Source organism: Chrysemys picta, chromosome 1 (genome assembly GCF_011386835.1).
Source record: "Chrysemys picta bellii isolate R12L10 chromosome 1, ASM1138683v2, whole genome shotgun sequence".
In the NCBI taxonomy this organism is placed as follows: domain Eukaryota; kingdom Metazoa; phylum Chordata; order Testudines; family Emydidae; genus Chrysemys; species Chrysemys picta.
This window is the reverse complement of record NC_088791.1, coordinates 61,101,014-61,117,789: the sequence shown is the minus strand read 5'-3', so window position 1 is coordinate 61,117,789 and position 16,776 is coordinate 61,101,014.

The window sequence follows — 16,776 nt, the reverse complement described above, 5'->3', positions numbered from 1 at the left end:
TCAGGTGAGTGTTGCTACTTGCTAGAAATAATGGCTGTCAATTAATTTTAGCTGAGTTGTTTTTCTCCTGGCAAAACCCAAGCACAAGTCTAGGAGTGTGAGAGAAGGTGCGTGAGGATGTACAAGTGTGGAAGATTGTCTTGCAACCCCAGAATAAACATTTTACTGTGTGTTATTATTTTTCAATAGCTTAATAGACTAACTATTGAAACATTAATTTATGGTAAAGTCTTGGTGTTTCTGTAAGGAAAGTGTATTGGGTATGCAAAACCCAGATATTGTCTTCAATTTGGTCCGTCCATTGACTCGGCTCCTGGACACATCCATGCTCCTGGTGTCAAGTATGCTAAACACTGAAATAGATTCCCCCTTATGAACAGAAACAGAAAATGGAAACTGTATTAAATGGAAACCTTGTACTCTTTTCAGTTTAAAATGATTTTTTTGTTATCCTTTTTGCTGCTTTCATAATCTTTGTGTGACTGCTCCCAGAAGAGTGAATTAAGAGCTGTAGCCTACATTTTCAGAAATGACTAGTAATTTAGGTGTCTCAGAATTTCAGTGCCCATCCTGAGGCACTTTGAAGAAGCCTCATTTGCAGAGGGTCAGTGCTCAGCCCTCTCTGTAATGTGCAACATAATATGTCCTTTACCTTTTTCAAATATTCAAAGAAAGACAGGCAGCCACTGGATTTTCAGGCCATCTCTGCTCTGTCTCTATTACTCCAGCAGCAGAAAGGGAGTGGAAAGCAGCCTTGATTTTCCAGCATTAGGGGAGTCCCCAGACAGTGTAAAGCCAGCATAGGCAGTCCTACCGCACTCTCAGTGCAGACTCCTGGTTAGGGGTGCAATAGGGCAGATAAGGATTGAAGCTGGAGTACTCTGCATTGTGGCTATTCCAGCTCGGGGAGGGTCCCTGGGCTGGGGCTGAACCCAACATAGGATTAGCCCCAGAAACAGGGATCCATAGCCAGCACCTTTGCAACCTTTCCTCTTAGCTGATCCCAATATTTATAACAACCTTTCTACTACAAATAAAGAATACAAGGTGAGCTAGGTAGAGGTGACCATGCCTCACGCTACTTTTTCAGGCTTAACAGAATAAAGTTATGACCCATCGTCTAGAAAAATCTTCTAGAAGAGAGCCACTATACAAATCAAGTTCTCTCACGTGCCCAGCAAAAATGTCATCAATTACTCTCCCTGCCTTAGAATCTAAGAGACAGACAACAAAAATGTCATGGGACAACGGTTTAGGGAAAGAAAGGTGTGGTGAAACGGTGGTAAACAAAACGAGGTAGGGAGGATTTCTGCAAGACCAGGGTTTTAAGGGAGGGATTTGAAGAGAAGTGTGAGCTAAACCTGAAATATGACAGTTCAGAGAGACTGGATTTCAAAGTGGGGCAGGCAGTCAGCAATTAAACATGCCAGTTCCTTTGTGATTGTCAGGATGAGCATATAGTAGCAAATGTTTTTAAAAGCAGTGCAATTACAGTGCTGCACATAGGCACCATTGCTAATGTTTCAGTGTTATGTCCTTTTTGTACTACTCGGGTTTTCAGTATTTGCAAATTCTGCAATACTTTTTCTAGTTATTTAAAATGAAAACTGAAAACCCCAAATTCTCTAAAAACAAGACAAAAGAAGGGAATAGGCAGAGGAGGCCAGGATGAGCACGGGGGGTCAAGGAAGAACTGTCAGTTTTTCAGCTTGCATATGGTGTGGATTACATAGAGTCCACAGCAGGTTCTTTAAAATAGAAAAATATAGGCAGTAAAGGGTTACATCAGGTCCCAACACTTTCAGAAAATAGGTTAGGTAGATTATGTGTAAAAAGGCTTTATGTCTTTCATCTTAGAAGAGCCTAGGCAGTCCCCTCATCTTTGGCCTTTTGAGGATTATGTACCAGTGCACCTGCCAGGAAAATGAAAAGTGAATTCTTGGCTGACTAAAACATGCCCTGTTGTGTATTCACGCTACATTTTGAAATGGATTTAGAGCACTGGAAGTTGCCACAAATGGAGCTGTCTTCTAAACTGTCAGTGATGCCAGGAATACCCAGACTCAGTTCTTGATTTCTATGCATAAATTCCACTTCAAGCCAACAAGAAATCCATGTGGTGTGGGGAGCCACTGTGCCCCATTGTCACAGGGCTTTTGGAGCCTGGCTGTGGGCGACCATCCTTCCCCAAACACTAGCCCTTTTAGTAATAAGGGAGAATGGCAAGGCGACAGCTGTTAGAAACCCTCGGCACCCCACACAAACAACAGCTTCCTCCTCACTATTTGCAAAACAATGTAAAATTATGCTTTGGCATGTCGCACTATAATATTAATGTTGTGCTGGTGTGAGAACTCAGACTATTATGTGCCACAGACAGAGACTAGAAGGGACCAAAGTGCACCGGTGCCCTCACAATGGCAGGGAAATGTTCTTGGTACCTGACCTTGGTTGGACCTCTAGGTGCTTCTATAGTAGAAATAGAAAATAACTGAAGCACAATGTTTCAAGGAGCTCTCTTAAGATGCTCTCCACACTGCCTCCTACCCCCCACGGGTTCTTTGGAAGTGCCATTATGTAAAGGCAATAGAGTGTTCTCACAATTTCTCTGAACAAAGAAAACATTATTAGACTAAGGATGTATTCTGTGCTCTGTGATTAGTGATGCTCTGTAGAGAGTTCTACCAGACAGGAAATTATACCGTTGATTGACCCTTAACTGAGTCAAATCTTAAAGCACAGTACTATGCTATGCTAAATTTGATCAAGAACATTACACTAAGCCATGACTGCAGGTCCACCAATTTGTCACAAAAAGGAAGATCCTCAGCTGATGTAAATGGTCAGAGCCCCATTGATGTCAAAGGAACTATGATAATATATGCAAGCTTTGGCTCTGCTCTCAGATCTGCTTGGTCCAATCTCCACAGCTCAGCACACCTCCCCACAATTTGTGATTCCAAAGACCCCATAAACAACAGAGAAATGAAGCTCCCCTATATCCTCTGCCATGAAGAATATCTGCCCTTTGAGTCTTCACTCCTCAATGTATTCCTTCTACTATCCATTCACATTCCCCTGTTCTTCCTCCCACCTGGTAGAGACCCAGGGGAAATTTGAAGTTCTGTTACTGCACTAATGTAGCTAACCCAATGCAACCCACTAAAAGAGAGACACTACCAATTCAAAACAAGGCATTCACTGGTACAGTTTACCCCAGTAACTTACCATGCTAAGTTGCTCTGGTGAAAACCCCATATTGCAATGGTGGAGGCCCACTGGTGTAGCAACACCCAGTGCAAAAACAGTCCAGACCAGGCTAAGAGATCTTATGTTCTTGAAAGTATTGACCAGTTTTAGTATTAACATACTCATTAGGCACTTGAGACTTAGAACTGGCCTCTCTGCAGCTCCTTCTGGCCTCTTACTGATCATCTGGGTTTGTGTTGCTTGCGGTGTATGTGTGTGTGTCCCCTGCCAGGGAGAAATGTCTATAAGGAGATAGTGAGATTTCCTCTGCATTAGCCCCCTTCCACTCATTTCCTTGTAGAGGGGTTAATCAGTCCTGCTGTTACTTAATGCGTGTGCCCTCTTTAGACTTAGGATAATGGAGACACAGCCAAAAGCTAGGCATTTTATACCTTGAAAAGTGGTGTGACGCCTGCCCCTCGGCTTGGGGTGTTCTGGTGGATGTATTCCAGGAGGTTGGAGACATTTTGTTGCAGGAATTATTGTATAAAATGGGTAATTTAAAGGCTATGTTTTAAATATTGTTTTTAGTTGCATTACATGTTCATTAACTAGATGGGTGAGGTAACATCTTTTATTTGACTTTCTGTTGGTGAGAGAGACAAGCTTTTGAGCTTAAACAGAGCTCTTCTTCAGCTCTTGTCTCTCTCACCTACAGAAGATGGTCCAATAAAAGATATTACCTCATCCACCTTGTCTCTTTAATATTCTGTGACCAACACGGCTACAGCAACACTGCAAACATGTTCATTAACTGTTCACTTCAGCTTGAAACAAAACTTTTAATTCTTTTATATGGGCAATCTCTTCTGATCAAGAAAGTTGAAATGTATGAAAGGGGACCATAGACTAATAGGCAGATGCCTGGTGCTAGTAATGATATTAAGCTATCAGGTCTCCTGCTACCAATCTCTCACAAATAGGTTCTGAGTGGCACATGAATCTCATTTCCCTTCAACTTGGTGTGGAATTTCTCAAGAAATCATGCTATTGAGAAAAATCATTTTTACAATATCTTCAGGCTGGCCTTAACCAGGCCTCCATTTTTGTGGGCCTAACTAGGTGTGGGTGCAAATAGTGCCTGCAATTATTTGTACAGAAAATGTGGAGGCTAGTGTCTGAGAAACTGGTCCTTAATCTCTTCAGATTCAGATTTTGATGATCATTATTTTTGACGTTATATTTTTTCTCAAATTAGCATTTTAATATAATATAGCTGCTTTTAATTCTCCAGCCATCTGTAACTAATTTCCTTTTCTTAAAAAATTGGTAGCAACTGCTTAAATGCAATTACTACTGCAGACATGTAGACTTTTACCTCAAACTTGATATCCAGTTTAAAAACTTGGAGCTTTGAAATTATACTAAAGTCAAGCTACAATTTAAAATGTGTAGACTAGGGTTGGAAATGGCTTAATTCTTAAAGGGATACTATCAACTCATTTTAGGAACAAAATGTTCAAGTATGTATGAGTATATAAGTGTGTATATTGTCTAACTGTATTTATCATATGTACATTATATTTTAAAGGATTTTTCAAAACCTAATTAAAGACCTGCTTTACCACTGTGGTACTCCAGTTTAATTTCAGTGGAATTACACTGATGTAAAATAGAAAAACACAGTGGTGAATAAAGGACAAAATGTGTCTTTTGATTCAATAAAAACAGTTCATATTTTGGATTTGAAATATTTCCCTTTCAGTGCTGAGAGCTTAAAAACAATGACAACATTCTGCTAGTGCATCAAAATCAGAAACTGAAACCGGCCCATCTGTTCTTACAAGCTGAGCAAAATGCAAAAAGTCACTGAACATCTTAAATGGTGACAAGCAAATGAGATGCTTTTTAATTCTTTCAGTTTAAATAATCTAAAGTGTTATCACAGAGGTAAGGAATTCTTTACAAATGAATTGAAATTTGACAGTGTCCCTTTAAATCAATATTCAAATAAATGTATGTACTGAAGTTCTACTCCAAGCAATCTGCAGTCTCAAGTGTCAAAGCTTCAATTTCAAAGCTCTATCAAAAACCAGGAAGCTTTGTGGCTCAACCAACTAGTGACACTGAGTTAAAGCAGCAGATTTGACTCTACAGACTACTGACTCGATAGATTAAAATAACCTTTTAAATATATAACTCCAAAGCTACCAGTTTAAAATCATCCTAAACATACAGCATTTTCTTATGTGCACAGTTTTATATATATATATATATATCTTTGTTTCACATCTTAATTTATACTCAATATATTTAAAAAGCGACATTTTAAAAAATGTATAGTTAATTCTTATATACTTACTAGCCATGAAAAGGAGGGGAGAAATGTTTTTTCCAAGGGTATTAAACAGGAACAAAGAGATAAGGTTTGATATGAACCTAGGAATTTCATTGTGCATCAAATGTGTATTGTTAATAAACAACAGGTGTTTATTGTATTATTATATAATGGGCGGGATCCTGCAATCATTAACTCCCACTGACTTCAGAGGACTGTGCCCAAGTGAGTAGGTCACTAAAATGTGATCTTGAGCATTATGAAGATGATAATTGTGTGCCTATAATTGGAATTTCAATTAACACCCCTAGTTGTTGGAGTTTGTCTGCCATATGTTTTTACGTTTCTTAATCTGAGGGGCTTGGTCCCCTGCTGCTTCTGGATATACAGAGAACAACAGTTGCCAAGAATTCTTCTTGCCATCTGTGCTTAGCAAGATTATTGTGTCCTCTTTTATTTATTTATTTATTTATTTTTTTTGAGGTGGACCTCACGTCAGTTGTTCATGTCTTTGTCACATCAGGTTTGGATAATGGTAATGGGGCAACATCTTCAAGCACCTGGAAATTGCAGCGAATGCAGAATGTAGATGAAAGGGTGTTCTACACAGATAGCACATTATACTTGATCTAAATATATTGAATCTAGTTGGTATTACTGAAACCTGGTGGGATGATTTGCATGACTGGAATGTTAAAATCAGTGGTTATAACATATTGAGGAAGGATTGGGTGGGCAAAAGGCAAATGGGAGTTGCATTGCCTGTTTCCTAGTCATTAATAACTCTGAATTAAATAAGATTGAATGCTTATGGATCAAAGTTCTAACTAGGGCCATCAAGCAATTAAAAACATTAATTGCAATTAATCGCACTGTTAAACAATAATACTGTAACATTTATTTAAATATTTTGGATGTTTTCTACATTTTCAAATATATTGATTTCAATTACAACACACAATACAAAGTATCCAGTGCTTACTTCATATTTATTTTTGATTACAAGTATTTGCACTGTAAAAAAAAATAGTATTTTTCAATTCACCTAATACAACTACTGTAGTGCAATCTCTTTATCATGAAAGTTGAACTTACAAATGTAGAATTATGTACCAAAAGAACTGCATTAAAAAATAGAACAACGTAAAATTTTAGAGCCTGCAAGTCCACTCAGTCCTACTTCTTGTTCAGCCAACTGCTAAGACAAACAAGTTTGTTTACATTTGCATGAGATAATGCTGGGCGCTTCTTGTTTAAAATGTCACCTGAAAGTGAGAACAGGTGTTCTCTTGGCACTGTTGTAGCCAGCGTTGCAAGATATTTACGTGCCAGATGCACTAAAAATTCCTATGTCCCTTCATGCTTCAACCACCATTCCAGGGGACATGCGTCCATGCTGATGACAGGTTCTGCTCAATAACAATCCAAAGTAGTGCAGACCAACACCTGTTCATTTTAATTATCTGTGTGAGATGCCACCAGCAGATGGCTGATTATCTTTTTTTGGTGGTTCGGGTTTTGTAGTTTCCGCACTCAAGATCGGAGCGTTGTTCTTGTAAGGCTTCTAAAAGCATGCTCCACACCTCGTCCGTCTCAGATTTTGGAAGGCATTTTAGATGCTTAAACCTTGGGTCGACTGCTGTAACTATCTTTAGAAATCTCACATTGGTACCTGCTTTGCATTTTGTGAAATCTGCAGTGACAGTGTTCTTAAAATGGACAACAGGTGCCGGGCTATCATCCGAGACAGCTATAACATGAAATATATGGCAGAATGCACGTAAAACAGAGCAGGGGACATACAATTCTCCTCCAAGGAGTTCAGTCACAAATTTAATTAACACATACTTTTTTTAATGAGCGTCATCAGCATGGAAGCATGTCTTCTGGAATGGTAATTGAAGGATGAAGGGTCATATGAATGTTTAGCATATCTGGTACGTAAATACCTTGCAATGCTGGCTACAATGGCTGTTCTCACTTTCTGGTGACATTGTAATAAGAAGAGGGCAGCATTATCTCCTGTAAATGTAAACAAACTTGTTTGTCTTAGCAGTTGGCTGGACAAGAAGTAGGACTGAGTGGACTTGTAGGCTCTGAAGTTTTACATTGTTTTGTTTTTGAGTGTAGTTATGTAACACAAAAAATCTACATTTGTTATTGCACTTTCAGGACAAAGAGATTGCATTACAGTACTTGTATGAGGTGAAACAAAACCTTTTGTTTATCATTTTACAGTGCAAATATTTACAATAAAAATAATATACATTTTGATTTCAGTTACAACACAGAATACAATATATATGAAAGTGTAGAAAAACATCCAAAATATTTAATACATTTCAATTGGTATTCTATTGTTTAACAGTGCGATTAAAACCGATTAATCAAGATTTTTTTAATCGTGATTTTTTTAATTTAATCTCATGAGTTAACTGCGATTAATTGACAGTTCTAGTCCTAATAGATAAAGGACAAGATGGCATATTAGTTGGTGTCTGGTACAGACCAACAAATCAAACTAGGGAACAGAATGACTGGCTCCTTTCACACCTATTTATAATGTAAGAAAAAAATCTGCGAGATCATGGAGGACTTCACTCTGAGTGACAGAAGGAGTGCTGGAGGTCTCATGCTGCCTGTACTAAAACATCTGGAATTTCTAAATATTATAGATGACAATTTCGTAATTCAAAAAGTATTGCTCCAACGTATGGGGGACTTCTATAGTAGACCTTGCCTCGAAAGATAAAGAGGAACTGATCATAGAACTAAAAATTTATGGTAGTTTAGGTACAATTGATCATGAGTTGATCATATTTATAACGTGCAAAGAAAATAAAGTTCAAACCAGTAATAAATATACTTGGTGCTTTAAAAGGGCCGATTTCACAAAGCTGAAAACAATTGAGCCAAATCAGCTGAGTGGAAAAATTTAATCAGAAAAATGTGAACGATGATTGGAAATTGTTTAAGAACACTTTACTAGATGCCCAAAACCCACAATCCCACAATCAAGGAATTAGGCCATATTGATTAAAAAAATCAACCTGGTTTAGAAGGGAAGTGAAGGCAGCTGTAATATATTATAGCTACTTTCAACAGCTCCATAACAAATAAAGGAAAGGGGAAGTTGATAGTAATGAAAAATAAATCAGAAGCTAGGAATTGTAGAAAATTGATAAGGGAAGCGAAGAAACAGTGAAAACTCTACAGAAAGCAGAATTAAGGACAATAAGAAGAAGCATTTAAAGTATATTAGGAATAAAAATAAGTCTGACTATGGTATTGGTCCATTACTAGATGGAAATGGTAGCCTTATCAATAATAATATAGAATGGCAAGTGTGTTCAATAAATATTTCTATTCTGTATTTGGAAAAAACAGATGGTATAGTTATATCATATCATGATAACACTCTTTCCAGTCTGCTAGTATCATAGGTAGATGTTAAACAGCAGCTACTAAAAGCAGACATTTGAAAATCAGCAGGTCCAGATAACTTGCATCCAAAAGTTTTAAAAGAGCTATATGAGGAGCTTGCTGGGCCACTAATGCTGATTTTCAATAAATCTTCAAACATCAGTGAAGTTCCAGAAGACTAGAAGAAAGTTAATGTTGTGTGAATAGTTAAAAAGGGTAAATGGGATGACCTAGGTAATTATAAGCTTGTCAGTCTGACATCAATCTCAGGCAGATTGGAGGATAATATAATTAATGCCAATCATCAACATGGGTTTATGGAAAATAGATTCTGTCAGATTAACATGAAATCTTATTTTTTAATGAGATTACAAGTTTGGCAATGTACTAGTGTTGATATAATAGACTTAGACTTTTGTAAGACGTCTGACTTGGCATCACGCAACATTTTGATTAAAATACTAGAATGAACTAAAATTAATATAGCACACATTAAATTGATTAAGACTTGTCTAGTTGATAGGTCTCAAAATGTAACTATAAATGGGAAATCATCATTAAGGGATTGTGTTTCTAGTGGGGTCTGTTCTTAGCCCTATTTAAGATTTTATCAATAATCTGGAAGAAAATATAAAATCATCACTGACAAAGTTTGCAGATCACCACATAAAATTAGGGGAGTGGTAAATAATGAAGAGGGCAATCACTAATAAAGAGTGATCTGGATGCTTGATAAACTAGACTCAAGCAAACAATGTCATTTAATATGGCTACATGTAAATATGTCATGTAATGTGACTACATGTCTAGAAACAAAAATGTAGGCCCTGGGAAGAAGTGACTCTGAAAAAGATCTAGGGGTCATGGTGGATAATTAGCCGAACATGACCTACCAGTGCAATGCTGTGGCCACAAAGGCTAATGCAATTCTTGGATTGCATAAACAGGGGAAAATTAAGTAGGAGTAGAGAGGTTATTTTACCTCTGTACTTGGCACTGCTGTGACCACTGCTGGAATGCAGTGTCCAGTTCTGGTGTCGGCAATTCAAGAAGGTTGTTGAGAAATTAGAGGGGGTTTAGAGAAGAGCCATGAGAATGCTTAAAGGATTAGAAAACCTTCCATAAAGTGATAAATTCAAGTAGCTCAATCTACCTAGTTAAACAAAGAGAAGGTTAAGGGGTGACTTGATTGCAGTCTATAAGTATGAATCTGGCGAACCAATATTTAATGATGGGCTTTTCAGTCTAGAAGAGAAAGATATAACATGATCAAATGACTAGAAATTGAAGCTAGACAAAATCAGAGTGGAAATAAGGAGTACATTTTAAACATTAAGAGTAATTAACCATTGGAACAATTTACCAAGGGTCATGGTGGATTCTCCATCACTGACAATTTGTAAATCAAGATTTTTCCCCAAAAAAGATATGTTCTGGGAATTATTGTGGGGCAGTTCTATGGCCTATGTTATGCAGTAGGTCAGTCTATATCAGGGATCGGCAACTTATGGCACACGTGTCAAAGACGGCACGCAAGCCGATTTTTAATGGCACACTGCTGCCTGCCGGGGTCCCGCTCAGCCTGCTGCCAAACCCCGGCAGCAGGCCGAGCCGGACCACGGCAGGCAGCAGCGTGCCATTAAAAATCCTGCCCAACCCAGCCCGCTCTTCTCCGCCCCCCCACTCTCTCTGGCGGGGGCAGGGGGCAGAAACAAGCTTGGTCCTGCCGGCTGCTGCTGTAGGCAGGCTCCGCCGGCAGCCAAGCTTCCCCTCCCCCGCCTCTTCCCCCAGCGTGCTGTGTGGAGCCCCGCCTCGTGTCCCTCCCTGCCGCCGATGGCCCTTGTGAGGGAGGGGAGAAGAGCAGCCCCAGCGCCCTCACTGCTCAGACCGGTAAGGAAGCGGGAAGGGAGGCGTAGAAGAGGCAGGGGGAAGCAGGGCGTATCCCTCCAGCCCCCTGCCATAACCCACTCAGGGGGCAGGGGGCTGGGAGCACCCCCCATCCCAGCCCACCCCCCAGCCCTCTGCCCTGACCCCTGCACCCCCTTGCATCCCAGCCCCCTGCATTCCCCCCACGATCCCATCCCTGACTCCTGCACCCCCTCACATGCCCCCAGCCCTCTGCCCTGACCCCTGCACCCTCCTTGCACCCCAGCTCTCTGCATCCCCCCCACGACCCCATCCCTGACTCCTGCACCCTCCCCACCCCATGCCCTGACTCTTGCACCCCCCACATCTCCACCCCCCCACCCTGAGCACAAGGTTGGCAGCGGGCTGAGCGGGGCCGGCGGCTGGGACCCCAGCTGGCTAGGGGCTGGCAGCCAGAACCCCAGACCGGCAGCGGGCTGAGCCGCTCGGCCCGCTGCTGGTCTGGTGTACCAGCCCCCAGCCCTGCTCAGCCCACTGCTGGTCTGGGGTTCTGGCTGCCGGTCTGGGGTTCTGGCTGCCGGCCCCGCTCAGCCAGCTGCCGGCCTAGGTGAACGGAACCCCACGCCCGCAGCGGGCTGAGCAGGCCGGTGGCTTAAGATCAGCATTTTAATTTAATTTTAAATGAAGCTTCTTAACCATTTTGAAAACCTTGTTTACTTTACATACAACAGTAGTTTAGTTATATTATATAGAGACTGATAGAGCGAGACCTTCTAAAAAACGTTAAAATGTATTACCGGCATGCGAAACCTTAAATTGAAGAGAATAAATGAAGACTCGGCACACCACTTCTGAAAGGTTGCCGACCCCTGGTCTAGATGATCACAATGATCACTTCTGGCCTTGGAATCTATGAATATATACCTATGCAGTGATCTGCACTGAATATTTGAATTCTATGAAAATTTTGAAGTGGTGCCTCCTGAACTCCCTCTGATCTCTTAGCTGCATGGCTTCTGTTGGAGCTATGTTGCTCAGGGAAGGAGATATGCTCTGAATGGCTGTCCCACTAGCTACCAGCCTAGGATCCCCTTTCAGAGAGACCCCTAAGGGGATCCCTCTTTCACCTAGGATCCTAAGCTAGAGAGAAGTTGGGTCAGCACCCAACCCTGTAGGTTGATGGGAGGGATAATGTGGTGAATGGTTGTCACTTTGGACTGTGACCACTCTCCCTCCCATCCTTGTCCAATGTCTCTACACCTTAGGAACCCAAGTCCCACAGAGGAGATTTTACAGAGGAGAGGGAGGGGAACAACAGGATAGAGGTAGCACTCTTCTGCCCCATGCTCCCACTCCTCTTCCTGTTCAAGTGCATTGACTACAATGTGGCCCATAGTTACTTACTTTTTCATAAACAAAGTTTAGGTTTCTTTTAATCTTAATTTTAAAATGTAGTGGGCACTCTATCATATAATCTTTCTGATCTACCTATTAGCCAGGAACTGGACAGCATGTGAAATTACACCATATTCACACCTGTGAAGTCACCAATACATTATGTCTCTTAAGTGTTTAAATAAATATTATTATTATAAAAATCATTCTTTTGGCACATCATATATGTTCTAATTCACATAATTAGTCTTCTGTTTTTGCCTTTGCTATTTATTTATTCATTCAGAACTGAGCTTTAAGTAGTTAATTTACTAGGGATCAATAATAAATTTATATACTATATTTGGTCTTCAGTGCTGTAATTGGATTCCATTTTTTTTTAAAAGTTGTTATTGCCTAGGGTATGAAAATAGTCAAGCTGTTTGTGGGTGGCACAAACAGTATATTTACATATGAGAACATGGATTTTTCGTTTTCCTGGGCTCATTTATTAAAAAGACAAGAAGCTGTTTCAAATGTATCTAGTGTTCTACAGATACAAAGTTTACATATTACATGACTTGACTTTCTAGGTCTCTTACTATTATCAGTAGAGCCCTGCAAATCCGTGAATATCCACTTTATATCCATGGATGCAGTTGTATTGTTTACCATCTTTGTGGATCACAGATTTAATGTGGATATAATTATTCAGATTCAGCTAATACCATTGAAAGTTCACTTTGTTTTTATATTGCGCTGTCATTTCGTCAGTGCAAATTGAAATCGTCACTGCATCGCCCCTCTGCACTTTCTTGCAGGTTTCCTCCAGAAAAGATTCCAAACTCTGTATTTGAAAAGTCAATGGAGAAAAAAAAATCAAAAGCAATTAAGTGTTGGTGCATTCAGTTAGAAGGGAAATGAAAAAGGCAAATCACCAATTTGGAATACATTCAGATTTCTTATTGATGAAAATGGAGATACTTAGAGCCCTGCAAATCCATGGATGTGGTTGTATATTTTACCATCTTTGCAGATCGGATACAAGTTAATTATCGTGGATGCAGATCCAAATTTTTGTATCCATGCAGCGCTCTAATGATCAGGTATGCTTTGTCTTCCTGTGGAGGAGTCATCCGTAGTAGTACATTGGTAATGTTATTCTGTAATATTAGTAGCTTTTTTCTTAGTGGAATTCAAAGAAGACACTACTCTGTTTCTGAGCTATTTTACTGGACAGCTCCTCAGTGACTCTAGCCATGTGGCACCTTAGAGACTAACAAATTTATTAGAGCATAAGCTTTCGTGGACTACAGTCCACTTCTTCGGATGCATAAGTGGGCTGTGGTCCACGAAAGCTTATGCTCTAATAAATTTGTTAGTCTCTAAGGTGCCACAAGTACTCCTGTTCTTTTTGCGGATACAGACTAACACGGCTGCTACTCTGAAATCTAGCCAGGTGTAACAGTCACAATAGCAGCAGAGATGTTATGTCCTGCTATCTTACTTTTTGCCTAATATTAAAATCGGCAAAACCTGTGGGATTAGACTCCTCATAAAGGCAATGAATAGCTGTCTGTTTTGTTATTGTCCTTTTATTATGAATAAATCTCTCACTCAAATCACTAAACTTTGGACTAGACTCACATTCAAGTTTTTCTCTTCTGCAGTGTCCCTGATCACTCACAGTCAGATCACATACTTAATAAACCTTGAAAGAAAAGGGGGGAAAAAAACCAACCCAATTCTCTCAGTGTCTGACACTTAGCACTTAATCTTAACTTTGCTGATTAGGAGTTTTCCTCTTGATCCCTCTCTGGGATGTTTTTTAAAAAAAGCACCTATATGCAAAAATGCTGCTTTGGATTATTCTCTCTCTCTCTCTCTCTCTCTCTCTCTAGTGTATTTAAAACTTAAATAAAAGACAATTTGAATTTACAAGTGCTGATTTGGGATTTTTGCCTCTTTAGTTTTTTCAGTCCTAGATGATTCCCCACCATTCCTAAACCATTCAGAACTAGAGCTACCTGGAATATTTTTGTTCACAAGAAACCTGCTCTAATTTATGCTGGTGGCTAAAATAGCCACAAAGCCACATACCTCTTATGGTGCCACCATTTCAATGATCAGCACTCATTTTGTCCTAAAGTTACCTATATAACACTCACATCTGGTGTCTCCTCACTTTTACTGTGAAAAAGTATTTGCATCAGAAATAAAGAATGTTGAAACCACGATTATCAAAAGATTTACTCTAAAGGAATTAATTCCACAGCAAATAAGTTTCCTGCACGATTCTGTTCCCGTGTTCCCCACATTTATCACACATTGTGGTCCACATCTGGGCCTTGATAGTTTGAGTGTTATGTTTCTAGTACGCCTATCCAAATCTGATAGGCATTCTAAAATCTAACATGAATTTGTATATAATCTGCTAACACAATTCTAGTATCAATTTTATAGGTAGGGAGAATACAGGAACCAGCTAAATATGTTTGCAATACCTCTTAAGGCAATAGCCTACAAAAGGAAATTGCAGAGAATTTAGGAACTGACTGTGTAGTGAAACTCTGTGTAATGGGAAATGAGCATTAAGCCAACCCTTTACTTTAAATCAAAGCTGTTCAGTCCTAAAAACATCAGCTTTCTTCAATCACTAAAACTGCTGTTCTATGTTGAACTTCAGTACAACAGTTTCAATACAAAAATAAAACTATAAGAAAAAGGTCCCAATTCAGCAAAGCACTTAAGCACATACAATGATTAAAAGTAAAGCATGTGCTTAAATGCTTTGCAGAATCATTAGGGCCTTAGAAATAAATAAGCTTCCATTAACTAGCACTGTCCACTTCTCAACACAGTTCTTCATTAGACTTAACTGGACTTGGGTTCAATCTAGAATATGAGTAGCAACCGTGGGTACATGCCCATTCATGCCCATGCTGGTAAGCACTAACTGGTTCCTATTCCATGAGCTACTGACCAGCCAGTCAAATTTTGGCTGCCTCCTGTGCGGGTATATGGGGGTGGGGTGGGAAGGGGCTCTGCACCCTCTTCCCTTTGTAATGAACTGACGCAGGACTGGCTATAATTTGGCCCAGTTGATTTAGTGAGGTGCCAGGTTTCTCTCTTAAATGAGGAGGTTTTGTCTTCATACAAGTGAGGAAGAACTCCCCTTATATATGAACATATAGCTATACACATACCCACATCAGCTACATGCATATAATGATGTGAGTAAATCTTTTGTTTCTGTTTCTCTGACATCTATAATCAGCCTCTCTTCCTGTGAAATGGTGAATCATAGAATCATAGAATATCAGGGTTGGAAGGGACCTCAGGAGGTCATCTAGTCCAACCCCCTGCTCAAAGCAGGACCAATTCCCAACTAAATCATCCCAGCCAGGGCTTTGTCAAGCTGGGCCTTAAAAACCTCCAAGGAAGGAGATTCCACCACCTCCCTAGGTAACGCATTCCAGTGCTTCACCACCCTCCTAGTGAAATAGTGTTTCCTAATATCCAACCTAGACCTCCCCCACTGCAACTTGAGACCATTGCTCCTTGTTCTGTCATCTGCCACCACTGAGAACAGCCGAGCTCCATCCTCTTTGGAACCCCCTTTCAGGTAGTTGAAAGCAGCTATCAAATCCCCCCTCATTCTTCTCTTCTGGAGACTAAATAATCCCAGTTCCCTCAGCCTCTCCTCATAAGTCATGTGCTCCAGCCCCCTAATCATTTTTGTTGCCCTCCGCTGGACTCTTTCCAATTTTTTCACATCCTTCTTGTAGTGTGGGGCCCAAAACTGGACACAGTATTCCAGATGAGGCCTCACCAATGTCGAATAAAGGGGAACGATCACGTTCCTCGATCTGCTGGCAATGCCCCTACTTATACAGCCCAAAATGCCGTTAGCCTTCTTGGCAACAAGAGCACACTGTTGACTCATATCCAGCTTCTCGTCCACTGTAACCCCTAGGTCCTTTTCTGCAGAACTTCTACCTAGCCATTCGGTCCCTAGTCTGTAGCAGTGCATAGGATTCTTCCGTCCTAAGTGCAGGACTCTGCACTTGTCCTTGTTGAACCTCATCAGGTTTTTTTTTTTTTTGGCCCAATCCTCTAATTTGTCTAGGTCCCTCTGTATCCGATCCCTACCAGTTTAGTGTCATCTGCAAACTTGCTGAGAGTGCAGTCCACACCATCCTCCAGATCATTAATAAAGATATTAAACAAAACCGGCCCCAGGACCGACCCTTGGGGCACTCCGCTTGAAACCGGCTGCCAAATAGACATGGAGCCATTGATCACTACCCGTTGAGCCCGATGATCTAGCCAGCTTTCTATCCACCTTACAGACCATTCATCCAGCCCATATTTCTTTAACTTGGCGGCAAGAATACTGTGGGAGACCGTATCAAAAGCTTTGCTAAAGTCAAGGAATAACACATCCACTGCCTTCCCCTCATCCACAGAGCCAGTTATCTCATCATAGAAGGCAATTAGGTTAGTCAGGCACGACTTTCCCTTGGTGAATCCATGCTGACTGTTCCTGATCACTTTCCTCTCCTCTAAGTGTTTCATACTTGATT